The sequence below is a fragment of the Eurosta solidaginis genome, chromosome 2 (genome assembly GCF_040869045.1).
Source record: "Eurosta solidaginis isolate ZX-2024a chromosome 2, ASM4086904v1, whole genome shotgun sequence".
Classification (NCBI taxonomy): Eukaryota; Metazoa; Arthropoda; class Insecta; order Diptera; family Tephritidae; genus Eurosta; species Eurosta solidaginis.
Window position 1 is genome coordinate 143,471,941 of NC_090320.1, and position 13,928 is coordinate 143,485,868.

Consider the following 13,928-nt stretch of genomic DNA (forward strand, 5'->3'; position numbering starts at 1 on the left):
ATATTAGAGAAAAATGTAAGTTTACAAACTGACAGTTTAAGTGGTGAATTGCCTACCAGTGGTTCGAAACCACTTGCATTCGTGTTCGCGCTTCTCTATATCATTAATATAACAATATCTTTTTAATAATTGGACAAACATAAATTTGTTTCCTTTACATTTTAGAACTGTGGACAAAAATATGTAATTTTACATATCGCAACCTAAACCAAAAAGTATTTCAACTCATAATCAGAGTAACTTCGTGTTGAATGTTGATTTATACCACAAAAATAACAAAATTACTAACATAACCAGGCTAAACGATAACGTTAACTACCAAAAAAACATAAGTTATTTCACTATGCTTTCATGGATCGATTTACACTTAAATACCGATTTAAAATTTTTTAAGTTTTCACATTTTTTAGTTTAAAATGCGATATATACATTCAGTGGAATAATCTTAGATTGAGGGTACTTCATGCAATTTTCTTTCTTCGTGATTTTGCAATAATAAACATAGGTACTCTCTCTCTATTTTATAAATTTTGGTTACAAATTTTTGACAAATTCGTTGCAATTAAATTGCTTTACAAATCTTTTCAAACTTTGAGATTGTTGAATATTATTTTAATTAGAGGATAAAAAGCTTAGATTAGTAACGTAGGAAAAAACTTATAATTATTTCAGTTAAGTTTATCACAAATATTTATATTCAAAATACTTTTTTGTTATACATCTAGTTTATATCTTTTGGTTAAAAATTATTGACAAATTCGTTGCAATTAAATTGCTTTAAAAATCTTTGCAAACTTTGTGCGATTGTTGAATATTTTTGTTTAATTTGAGCATGAAAAACTTAGAATACGAACGTAGGAAAAGCTTAGAATTATTAGATTCTTAGATACTTTTTAACCATTTATTTCAGTGTGTGTTGTTCGTTTGTTGTACAAATTTGTTGCATATTAATTTTCAGATCAAGAATACTCAAAGGTGTCGTGGCAATGTCTTGTTGGTCAATCGCGCGCCGCAATATCCATTGATAGGAATTGATATTCATTATAAAGTAGCGAAAGCACGGTCCTGCGCAAACACATCGCCAACCTGTGTTGGCAAAAGATATGCTGAACTGCAGAGGAAGAAACATTTTTAAAATTTGATAAAATCAAAATTATAGTTCTGCTAAAAAGGGGTAAAGTATTGTATGTTAAAGTATAGCAAAGTCTCAGCGGCCTTGTCCTGGTGAAAATTGAGTTGAATAGGTCTCATTCTTCATTCTCAGAAACATTTACAAAGGTACTTCATAAGATATTAAAATCCTCAACGCTTTTTGCAATAACTTCAAAAAAACTCAAATTCAAACCGGTGTCCTAACCCAACTTCCACATATCAATAGCTATCTTCACCACCAGAAGGAGTCACTATTGTTTCCTACACCATATGCTCGCCAAGCCTAAAAATTACCCACTGGAAGAAGCTAGAGGCATGCCAAAATACTGCCCTCAGAACCGCCACGGGTTGTCTCCTTATGTCCCCAGAACATCATCTACATAATGAGGCGAGAGTACTTCCAATAAGTGAAAGAAATGAAATTCTAACCGAACAGGAACCTGGGCATTCCAACAGACATCTGATTGATGAGCCAACACCGCCCAGGATCTTAAGGAGTCAACTCCGTAAGCACTATGAGGAAATACTGCACCTGAAAATTCAGCCGTATGAAGCAAAAAAACACAAGCAGGTCCTTGGTGAACTCCCCAAACAGGCGTCGGACCTTTATGGCAGAAATTGTCCGGTGAATCCAGTACTCAAAGAACAGTACCCAAAACTTGCGGAAGAGGAGCGCATACTTCCCAGGGAAACGCAAGTCACTCTAGCTCAACTTCGTGCTGGATACTGTAACAGGTTAAACTCTTACATATCCAGAATCAACCCCGACATGCAAAATGTATGCCCCGCTTGCAATCTGTCCCCACATGACAAAAACTATCTCTTTAATTGTAATGTGGAACCAACGCATCTAACACCCCTTTCATTATGGTCCACCCCTGTTGAAACAGCACGTTTCCTTGGACTCCCGTTAGAGGATATTGATGACAATTTATGATCGGTTGCAGCTATTAGGTGGGGCGAAGCACTGCTACAACAACATCAGAAGGCACTCGAAGACGATGCCTCAAAACTAACAACCAAAAGCAATAATTATCATTTCACTGACACAAATCTTATATTTTTTTCTTCCGTAGTTGGACACAATATTTTCATTATATTACTTAACAATTTAAGATTAGACATTTTTTTCAATTTGTATTTTGACTTACCAGCAACAGAAGAATCATGTTTAATTGTACGCCGCACAATCATTATAGCATCATGTAACGAAGTTCAGTTTCTTCCAAAAATTGTTCGGCACCGCCACGTAAAATCAATGTACGTGTTCTAGCATTAACACAACCTTTAAATAATTATAAACTATAAACATAAAATTAATGTCAAACGCACTAGCAAACCTTGGAAAATGTTGAAACGTTCACCACCAACTTGCCGTTCTTCAAAGTAATCACATTGACCCAAAACACTTGAATTAATAACATTAGCTGTAGTCATAACAGCACCACCACTAGCTTTCATTGTACATTTCCAATCTTCTTCTGGTACATGAACAGCGCAGAACATATCACGATCTGCAAAATACTGTGTAACAACACCACCAATTGGTAGTTTAGATAACACAACATTGGACCCTTACTTAGCTACCCTGCAAAAATTGTTGGATTACGTGTTCTTCATGTTGGAGTACTCTAACAATACTCCTTTGCAATGCGTTTGCGCACTACCATCAGCCGATCATTGCTCGTTTTTTAACGACAGTGGTCACGACACTATGACAATCCGCCAGAGTTGCCAAAAGTAAAATATTGCATGCAATAACTGATAATAAAATTTTACTATGGCAACTCTGATAAAATGCAACCGCGCACTGGTTTTATGTATACATACTATAGTATGTATAGAGAAATATTAGTTTCTTTATTCACGCAAATGCTAAATAACATAAGAATATTCGTAGTGTAAAATATAAAAGTTGTATTGCTCCTCTTCATTTACTTTCATTTTAAATTAAATTCACTTCGATAATTCTTTCCGACACAATTCCTCTTTAGTACTTGGGCACATAATCCTCTGTGGGTGCTCCATGGAGTACTACAGTGAAAGTACTTTGGAAAGTACTCTCACGTATGTACTCTATGGAATACTCACAAACAAAGCGAGAGTGGGATCACCTACTCCTCTCCTAGGATATCGCAATATTAATTGGAGCACATTTTTTGTATGAATACAGATTAGTTTTGGAACACTCCTATACTCCTAAAGGAGTATTCCTTACACTATTTATGGAGTACTTGCGTTTTTTGAAGGGTAGTTTATTGTGCAAAATGACGTTGAGCAACACCATCAGCTCAGTCAGAATTGGGAAGGACCTCTCCGAGCCGTTCGAAACTAAACGAGGTTTCAGACAGGGTGACCCCCTATCGTGCGATTTCTTTAATTTGATGCTGGAGAAAATTATACTAGCTGCAGAACTTAACCGCACTGGAACAATATACTATAAAAGCGTGCAATTACTGGCATATGCTGATGACATTGATATCATCGGCCAAAACACCCGCGCTGTTAGTTCTGCTTACTCCAAGCTGGAAAAAGAAGCGGTAAAGATGGGTTTGATGGTGAATGAGGACAAAACGAAGTACCTGCTGTCATCGAGCAAAGAGTCAGCGCATATGCGCCTTGGCAACCACGCTACTGTTGGCAGCCATAATTTCGAAATAGTAAAAGACTTCGTTTATTTGGGAACCAGCATCAACATTAGCAACAACATCAGCACTGAAATCCAGCGAAGAATCAATCTTGCCAATAAATGCTACTTTGGACTAGGTAGGCAATTGAAAAGTAAAGTCCTCCTCGGCGAACGAAAATCATACTCTACAAGTCACTTATCGTACCCGTCCTGCTATATGGGGCAGAAGCATGGACCATGACAACAGCAGATGAAGCGGCTTTGGGAGTGTTCGAGAGAAAAGTTCTTCGAAAGATTTATGGACCTCTACGCGTTGGCGATGGCGAGTACCGAAGAAGATTTAATGATGAGCTGTACGAGCTATACGCAGACATCAACATAGTCCAGCGAATTAAAACGCAGCGGCTGCGCTGGCTAGGCCATGTTATGCGAATGAAAGATGATGCTCCGGCCAAGAAAGTGTTTCTATCGGAACCCGCCTATGGAAGCAGAGGTAGAGGGCGGCCCCCACTCCGTTGGAAGGACCAGGTGGAAAACGATTTAAACTCCCTTGGTGTGACCAATTGGCGCCGGTTGGCGGAGCGAAGGAGCGACTGGCGCGCCTTGTTGGACGGCCATAACCGTTTAGACGGTTAAGCGCCAATTAAGTAAGTAAGTAAGTAAGTTTATTGTACAGAATACGTCATTCAGCTTCAACAATTTCCTGATACTTTTGAACATTATCAACACGTACTTCAGCACTATCACGCTCAGTCTTGAATTCCAATTCTATATTTAATAATGCCATTTTATATTTTTTGTATGACGTTGGGTCCATCAAAGAAAAGTACAGCGTCCACAACCATTTTAGAAAATAAATCTTTTTGTTGATTAATAAGTTTGGAGGTCATTGCTGTGGCAGGGCATTTTTCTAATAAAGCACGTTGTTGTTCCTTTGATTGGCGCTTCGACATGTACAGCCATGTCATTTTTGGTCATGCATAATTGTAATGCTTTACATATAGCTTTAATGACGATACGTACATGCACGCCTTCCTCAACATATGGCTTGACTTGTTTTAAGATTGCCCTCCTTAAAATACTACTGAAGTGGTGCCATCGCCGACCTGACAAGAGAAAAATTTTTATTCTACACATTCTAATATAACAAAAAACTTACCTCAGCATCTTCAGATTTGGCGATGTCGGCTAGAGTTTTACGGCTGGATGCATAATATCCAATAGTTTCATAATGGTTGCACCATCATTTGAAATTGTGGCCCTACCACTGGAATCAACAATATACTTGTCCATGCGGCGTGAACCCAATGTAGTGCGTACAGTCCACAATTGAATGCGAGGCATTGATGTTGGATATGGGTTGTGGTTTACCTTGAGAGCTATCGGTACCCAAACATTTTTTACACAAAAACTCATGTATCCAATACAAGTTCAGGACGTTCATATTTATCGACCCGCTGTCCTGTGTGGCCCAAATGTTGGAAATATTCAGTTGGCACTGTTGAGAAAAAATATGGATCAATGAAAGAAAGTGAAAGTGAAAGATTTTTTTCACCATCTGTTGTTACTTTACACATTAGACATTGGAAACGACGACCAGCATCTACAAATTGCATTTTAGCCTTGTAAACGATTACATCTAATTTAATTCACCAAAATTTACAATGGGTGGCTCATATTGTTATGGATTCACATCTTTAATGGATCAGTAAGGAAGGCAGTCGGCATGATCTAGTGGTGCTCTGTGGCTAGTCATGTCGACTGGGCGGGGTTCTTGCCAACCTTACCGTCCTGCGCCATAAACAGAAAAGGTCATATCATGCCTTTGATATGGTCAAACAGCGCAGAACTAATTCAAAACGCTTACATCTGAAAATAAAACGACATCCGGCAGAACCGGATGCCAGGAACAGACCGTTAAACATTTAAAATTTAAAACTCAAAAAGGAAAATAAAAAAAATCTAAAGCAGAAAAAAAATTAACCGAACCGGCAATGACCGGTTACCATTCATGAAAAATCAAAAAAAAAAAAAATTGCTCAAAATTACAAAAATAAAGAAACAGGCCGAATATACATGGGGGGCTTCGCGGATATTGTTGCGACGCCCGGTACTTTACCCACCCTCAAATTAATGGCCACCGTCGCACCTATTTTTCGGTGGCCCCTTTCCTAAGTTACCTATGCCTTCTAAATCAAAAGAATTCCAGCATTCCCATTTTAATTACAAAAGTTTATTCAAAATTCATTTTAAAATAATTCATAGACTATGCATTCAACCGCTTGCGATTGTCGCTAAACGTATACCGCATTCTTGAAGATGTCCAATACTATTATATATATATCTGCATATGTATGAGTATTAGCTTATATATCTATATTTCTTTTCGTACGTTTAATTATTTTATATACTATATAATTATGTAATACAAACTATGTAATGAAAAAAACTATATGTAATGAAAACTATATTAAGATTGTATTTATGTGTGCAAATGAATAGCCCTCGTATAAGGTAGTAGTTTCTCTAAATGTTGTTTTAAAACCAACATTGTTTACTTGCAACCAATAAATAAAAAAAAATGTACCTATAGGTTCCTGCAAAAGATTCGCAAACGAGCTCGCATACGGCTATCGCCAGGAAACTGGGAAAGTAAAATTTGTTAATGCATTTGTATTTGGTGGTTACAAGATATAACTTCGTGTCATAATTCCCCTTTTTTTGGGTTTCTGTGGCTTTATTGGTTCGTTTTAAGTGATCTACATACGATATTTAGGTGACTAAAAAAAATGTATTCAAAATTTTCTCCTTTTTTTTAGGGTTTCTGTGGCTTTATTGGTTCGTTTTAAGTGATCTACATACGATATTTAGGTGACTAAAAAAAATGTATTTAAAATTTTCTCCTTTTTTTTTTAGGTGGGCATATTGAAAATATCTTTACTAATGTTACGGACCTTCGGTTAAAAAAAAATTTCTTTTTGAAGAAGTGTACATTAATAGATCCTGAATTTTACGTAAATCTGTTTTCTTCAAAAGAAGTCCTACGCATTAAGTTATAGAGACAAGGTGACAAAACGCTTGCTCCAAATGTAATAAGAAACAAATAATAAGATAAATAATTGTAAATATATACGTATATAATTAAAGCGTTACATCTATAACACGAAATAGAACTAACCAACGGTATTATTTCCTTAGAACCTATACAACTACATTACAAGAATATTACTTCAACCACTGCTAATAAGCTAATGCAAAAACTCTTTTGAAAGTACGTTCCAAAAAACGCTAGTAGAACGTTCAATGCGCGCGAAAGGTCTTACACTTTAAATTATGCCATTTGCAATTTCGAAATGGTTTTCAAGAGTTGAACTTTAGAGACTAGGCCCGTACATTCGAGTTTTAAGCAATGGTTCAAGTAATTTTAAACTTCTTAAAATTATGGTTGGAATTATGAAATCAATTTCGAGAGAAAAAAAGGTTAATTTCCCTTTTGAAGGCTTACGGCAGTATTAAGTAAACTATAAAAACTAACTTGTCCGTGTCACGGAACGAACTCACCATGTTTCACGGTCGTTGTTGTTGTAGGTAGTGTTGCAGCAGGCCTATGTTCGGGGCCCTGCTGTTGTTGTTGTTAAAGTAGGTGATGTTTCAGCAGGTCTATGTTTGGCGGCCCTGCTGGTGTCGTTGTAAAAACTGGCGCTGCAGCAGGCCTATGTTTGGCGGCCCTGCTGGTGTTGTTGTAAACGCTGGCGTTGCAGCAGGCCTATGTTTGGCGGCCCTACTGGTATTGTTGTAACAGCTGACGTTGCAGCAGGCCTAAGTTTGGCGGCCCTGCTGGTGTTGTTGTAAACGCTGGCGTTGCAGCAGGCCTATTTTTGGCGGCCCTACTGGTATTGTTGTAACAGCTGGCGTTGCAGCATGCCTATGTTTAGCAGCCCTGCTGCTGTTGTTGTAAAAGTAGGTGGTGGTGGCAGCAGGCCTATGTTTGGCGGCCCTGCTGTTGTTGTAAAAGCTGGTGTTGCAGCAGGCCTATGTTTGGCGGCCCTGCTGGTGTTGTTGTAAAAGCTGGGTTTGCGGCAGGCCTATGCTTAGCGGCCCTGCTGGTGTTGTTGTAGCTAGTGGTAGTGGTAAGCCTGGTGGTTGTTGTGCGTTTGGTAGGCGCTGCCGATGGCGTTGCGGTTGTGGTTGCGCGGCCGAAGCGGTTGTTGCACGCAGTAATGGTGGCAGCGCACGGTTTCGATGGCGCTATTGATGGTGGTTGCGCGTCGAAGCGGTTGTTATGGGCACTGGCGATGGTGGTTGGCTATTGGTGGTGGTTGCGCTAAGCACATTTAAAGAGCGTTCTTGATTATACGCTGGTCCCAAAAAGTCCCTTCACACTTACGAAGCACACACGGATGATTTAGTTAATTTATGTATACAGAATTAATTATCTTATAGCAACATTGATTAGATGGAAAATTAATTGAAAATTATTAACGGAATGTCTGGTGATTGCTTTGTCGAATGGCGCCGTGCGGCTGTAAAACGGTGATGTCTGCGCGAAAGCTTTTTGGTTCGCTAGCTGGCGGTATAATACACGCGTAATTAAACAACGAATTATCGACAAGCTGCGCTAAATAAATTTTTATTAATTATACGGGTTTAGCACGCGCTACAAAACTTTAGCAGATTTTTTTCAATTTCGGCCACCACCTTTGCCAAACCTTTTTTTTTATTATCCCCTTTCCGGAGAAAATATTTATTGCGGCCGACCACACTCAACGCACTTTTTCTTCCTTTTTTTCCAAATTGGCGCACAATGCCGTCCTGGCGTTGCAAGAAAAATTTTTCATTCCATCCAGGGATGGAAAAACGCAGTTATCTAACTGTGGCGGCGATTATCGATTGGTTCATGGTTATGGTTAGTTCATTCCTACATCATTAACATGTCGCGTTCCGGTTGTCAAACCTTTGTGTTGATGTTAGGTGAATGGGACGTAGAGAAAGCGTAAATCTTTGCAACTTTGGTGTGTTGTGGAGACGTTGTGCGCCAAATTAGCTGAAATTTTATCACCACGACAGCGCATAGTTGCTAATGCACCGGTCGCATTTTGCATTTGCCATCACGTTTTGACAATCTCTAGGCCAGTACAATGAAACGAATAAAATCAGCTGATGAGATGAGCCACCTACACAATTGAGCCAGGTGTTATTGAAAATTCGTCAATGTCATGGGAATTTTTGATGATGCCACCCGCACGAACTACCAACATTTTGTTTTAACCACCCCAGGCAGACATGAGTGAGGGTGAATCCTACCTTTTTCCCTATCACTAGCCAACTGGTACGTTCCAAGGTTGACTCTCCCAAGTGGACCATAACAATATTCACCCTCAACAGAGGCCCTATTCAGTAACTATGAGTTTTGAAATGTACATTTTTCTTTCATACAAATTATATGAAGAAAAAGTGTACATTTTAAAACTCACAGTTACTGAATAGGGCCCAGTGCGTGCCATTGGTGAGATAGTAAGTGTAAAGGACAAAGCTGTTGCTTTCAATAAATCATCTGTTGCAGGTATGCAATACAAAAAGGCCTGCAAACGAGAAAGTTCAATGTAATTGCCAAACAAAAAATTAATTTCAAATATCAATACCTAACGTAACGTGGCGAGGAATTACCCTGATTTCGTACCACATATTTTGTGGTCACCAATGGTGGCAATGAACCTTGTTGATTAGTAATAAAAGCACCACCAGCGCTGTTTTTCAATGATAACGCTTACCGGAGTTGGCAACTGATCGGGATCTAAACGGCGTTGGGCTTGATCACACTATTGTTGATATATACCAGTAACAGGTGCAGGTGGTTGCTAAAGAAAATAATACAAAAATAATCATCAGCAATATTTGAAATATATTAGTCGTATTAGCATACATTATAACCAGGACGTGCGGGTATTGGGGGGTTGACCCGGCATGGGTGGCTCACTGGGCATTGGCGCCTGTCCAGGTTGTGTTGGTGGCATCATTTGACCCATGTAGCCACCTGGTGTACCTGGTTGTTGTAGAGGATAACCTGGATGTTGAGGTTATGGAGGACAACCAGGTGGACCAGGTTGTGGCTGATAGCCCGACTATTTTGGCATTGGCAGATAGGTTGTTGTTGCTGCTGTCGCGGCATTTCACAATCCGGCTGCTGTTGTGGTATATACCTTGTCATAACTGGATGTGGTGTCATTGCACCACCTCGTCCAGTAGATGCGGGCGGCATACCTGGAATACCATCCCAGCAAAAATCTAGTGACAGAAAATGGCTTTTCCCATATCGCTACATAACCATTCATTCATTTTTTGTTTAGTTTTCCACGTACTTAACAAGCTATTAAGACCCTGATTTTGCAAGTATTATTAACACTTCTTTGGTATTTCTTGTTCAGTTTTATAATTGTACTTAGTTTAATAATTATAATAAATTAGGCCCACGGTTGGCTGTGCTCAAAATTTATTTCTTAATAGCAATTGCGGCTTCGCAGAATTGGTTCTAGATACAAACACACGTTACAGTACGAAATTTAGAGATTGCTTGTGCTGATATTGTTGTGAATTATGTTTCTTTATGAAAAATGTACACTTTTATTTTTTATACAGACATAAAACACTATTTCTTCAATTTATTTGGAAATTTGCAACTTTTTCAATGCGGTACGTCTGCGGCGTTTCAAGCTGAAAACAAATGGACGATTCGCAGAAAATTTTTTTGACATATATGAGGGTACATACCATGTAAGAAAAGCAAGCATATATGAATCGGACATTTAAATTAGGCCATCTCATTCTTTCATACTAACAATTGTGGAACAATTTGGGATATTTTGTTGTTGGTCGCCATTTTCGGTCAATAGATTCTTGCTGGGTATCAGGATTACAACGCCCAGCAAAAATCTAGTGACCAAAGATGGCGACCAATAACAAAATATCCCACATTGTTCCACAATTGTTAGTATGGCAGAATGAGATGGCCTAATTGAAATGCCCGATACATATATGCTTGCCTTTTCTTACATGCTATGTACCCTCAAATACGTCACAAAAATTTTCTGCGAATCCGCCATTTGTTATTTTCAGCTTGAAACGCAACAGCAGAGTAATAAAAATTTTTTTACAAATAATTTCGGATATAATAAAAACTAAATTTAAATTAAGTGTTGTGTGCGCTACGGTATTTGCATTTATATTTTCCACAAAGGAACCAAAATAAAGTGAGTTTTAATGGATGTAGGTTATTGAATTTTTGGTAGCATCTGCGTACAGTGAATAATTCAATTCGTGCATGCAATTTCTTTTGTGATTGTGGAAAAGATGTTGTGGGGAAAATGTTTCAATTTATGTTGTCTTTTAATGCATGTTTGTTGGAAAGCCAAGAAAAAGTAGTCTCTCAGCATCAGGTGGGGTAATTGTTTTTGTATATAAATGAACATTGTGAAAAATGTGACCATCGCTGCCTTGATGAAGGTGGTCGTTGCGAATATTTTTCCCTATGGTAATAGTCTAGTTGAGGGGTCGACTTCTAATGCGCTACCAAAAATAGCGAGAGAGGTGTCAGAAGACGCGTAATCCGAAGGCGGAAAGTAAAAATTTTATCTCTGTCCGGAGATATTTGCAGTTGAAGTTGGTGATTTTCATGTGGTTGTTGTTGTGTTCGTGCCCACAAAAAAAATTGTGCATCACCGTGGCATCACCGTCGTAAAGACTTGTATTTATCGCATGAGCAAATATATCCGCCACAACAAACTGAACGTTTGAAGTTCCTCCTTATTGTCCAGTTTCTGTGTCACTACAACCCGCGCTTGGCGATACGGGTAAATCTTTTGACGTTGACTATGAGTTAAAAGCCTTTGTTGGTAAATATAATTAACAGTAACCAATAGCTACATTGTAAAAAAAATAATGCACAAGTATATTAAAAAAAATACTATTTGGAGCCTGAGAATCAGATTCACTTGGGCAAATCATAAGAGTGGTATTCGTGTAAAGTTTTCAGTTGTTTCCATTGTTTCAAATATATAATTTAATTAAATCATAGGGTAATTCTTTACTTTAGCTCACAACTGCAACCGGTGTTGGACCCACCTAAGAAAGGTGTTCTGCGCAAAATTACTTCGGATCCCACCCCCGGTTTCGGAACTCCGCTTTCGGATTCGTGGTCCTGGGTTCATAACGCGTCTTTGACACCTCGCAATATTTTAGTTTTAGCAGTTGTGAGCTAAAGTAAAGAATTACCATAGCTTCTCCAAACCCAATTGTCGACCTCACCTATCCGTGGCGAGTCCTGTTTCAATAACAGCCGAGGCTCTGCGACCCCGAACTCCTCATGGATCTAGGGGATGAGATGGCCTAGAAGGTCGCATGTGGCCATAACAAATCGTTCCCGAGATGGTCGGGCCTGGTACCGGAACGTACCGGATCTGCATCCGGCAAAGGATCATCAACATCGATAACAATCCCCTAGGCCTTCGGGGAGTGTCCTTATTGCTACAACAACAACAATACATCTATTTGAGATCGTTAATTTCTTTTGTCAAATATCTTTATTACTCTGCTTTTGTTGTTGCTGTTGTTGTTGTTGCCTGCTAAATATTCATATTTATAACAGGATTGGCCTCGCGTAGGTGAACGTAACGGTTAACGTAAACCAAGCATTGAACAAAAGTGGTATGGTCACAAAAAGATGCATGTCAGAAACCTCTTCCCGTTATTTACCTTCATGTATCAACTGTAGTCTCTTTCATTCTAGATGTTGTCTACATTTCATCACTAAACCCCTTTCACTTGGAAATAAGTCGCATGATTCTGGACCATGACAAGCACGTACTCTGTGAGAAACCACTTTGTATAAATGAGGATCAAACGTTGCAATTGATAGGACATTCGCATAGCAAAGGCTGTTTCCTTATGGAGGGAATTTGGTCACTTTGTGTACCCGCATATCAATACATACGCAAACAGATCGAGAACAACGCCCTGGGTGAGGTGCTCTATGTTAATTGCACATTCGGTTTGCCAATGGAAAAAGTCGGCCGTGTAATGTAAGTGATATATGAGTGGATGAGTAAATCATTTACTTATTACTTATCTCTGAATGTGTATTTCCTCTTAGGCGGCGCAGTCTTGGTGGTGGTGTTACACTTGGATTGGGTGTCTACGCTTTACAGTTCGCATTGTGGATATTCGGCTATTTCCCAAAAAATATCATGGCTAATGGTACATTGAATAAGGATGGTGTTGATGAAGAAGCTAAAATTGTGCTATAGTATGGTCCTGATCGGAAAGCTGAACTAATGCTTAGCGGTCTGAAACGATTCGATAATAAAGCAATTATAAAAGGAATCGATGGCACTATGACTGTTAGTATAATTTATAGTCGTAAACATATCGTCGGTGAAAGTTCCAAACAACTGTTCTTGGTCATGTGTTCTTTGAAGATTTGAGGTGGTTATATCAATTCGCCTCCAAAACTGTCGGCTTACTACTGGGCGTATGGCATTTGTTCCACTTTTTGGTATTAAGATCCCTCTATAGTGAAAGCTGTTTTATATGTGGTTTGAACTTTCAAAGACGATATAAAAAACGTGTATACATAAATTAATATGAGCTATGGAATTTTCAATGAAACTAGGTACCGGACTATTGGTGTCCTGTGAAAATTATAGATGTAAATGGCGAAGAAAAAGAAATTCCATTTCCAAAAAGTGATTTATCAACATATTTTCCCAATCGCTTAGCGCTGAGTTTTGAAGCAGAAGAGGTACGTCATTGCATTTTAGAGCACAAAACACAAAGTGATTTACTTATTCATAAAGAAGGTTTGGCATTGTCATATATTGAGGATCAAATTCGTAGACAGTTGGGCGTTACTTACGCAGAGGATAAAACAAATTTGTGCAAATCGTTCGAATAAGAAATTCACATCGGAATTTTAAAACCATTGTTTTTTTTTTTTTAATTAAATTAATATATGTGACATGTAACTAACAAAAATATCTATGAGCTTTTCAATGCTTTTTATACCCGCGTACTAGCTGCATATCCTCATCTTCGTATTCAGCATCCTGTTTTCGTTTCAATTCCCGTGCGTACGACTCTTTAAATGCTTCAAATT

The 13,928-nt window shown here is 38.5% G+C and overlaps 1 long non-coding RNA gene and 1 pseudogene across 1 annotated transcript; one reads left to right on the plus strand and one right to left on the minus strand.

Annotated features, from left to right (window-relative positions):
• Window positions 1-993: 993 nt before the first annotated feature.
• Window positions 994-2,624, minus strand: LOC137242386 (uncharacterized). The gene is made up of 3 exons (XR_010950217.1): window positions 2,493-2,624; window positions 2,304-2,437; window positions 994-1,111 (listed from the first exon to the last, which is right to left on the minus strand). It is a non-coding gene; the product is annotated as an uncharacterized lncRNA (long non-coding RNA).
• A 9,851-nt stretch (window positions 2,625-12,475) lies between these two features.
• On the plus strand, window positions 12,476-13,727 carry LOC137241672 (trans-1,2-dihydrobenzene-1,2-diol dehydrogenase-like; annotated as a pseudogene).
• The last annotated feature ends 201 nt before the right edge of the window (window positions 13,728-13,928 follow it).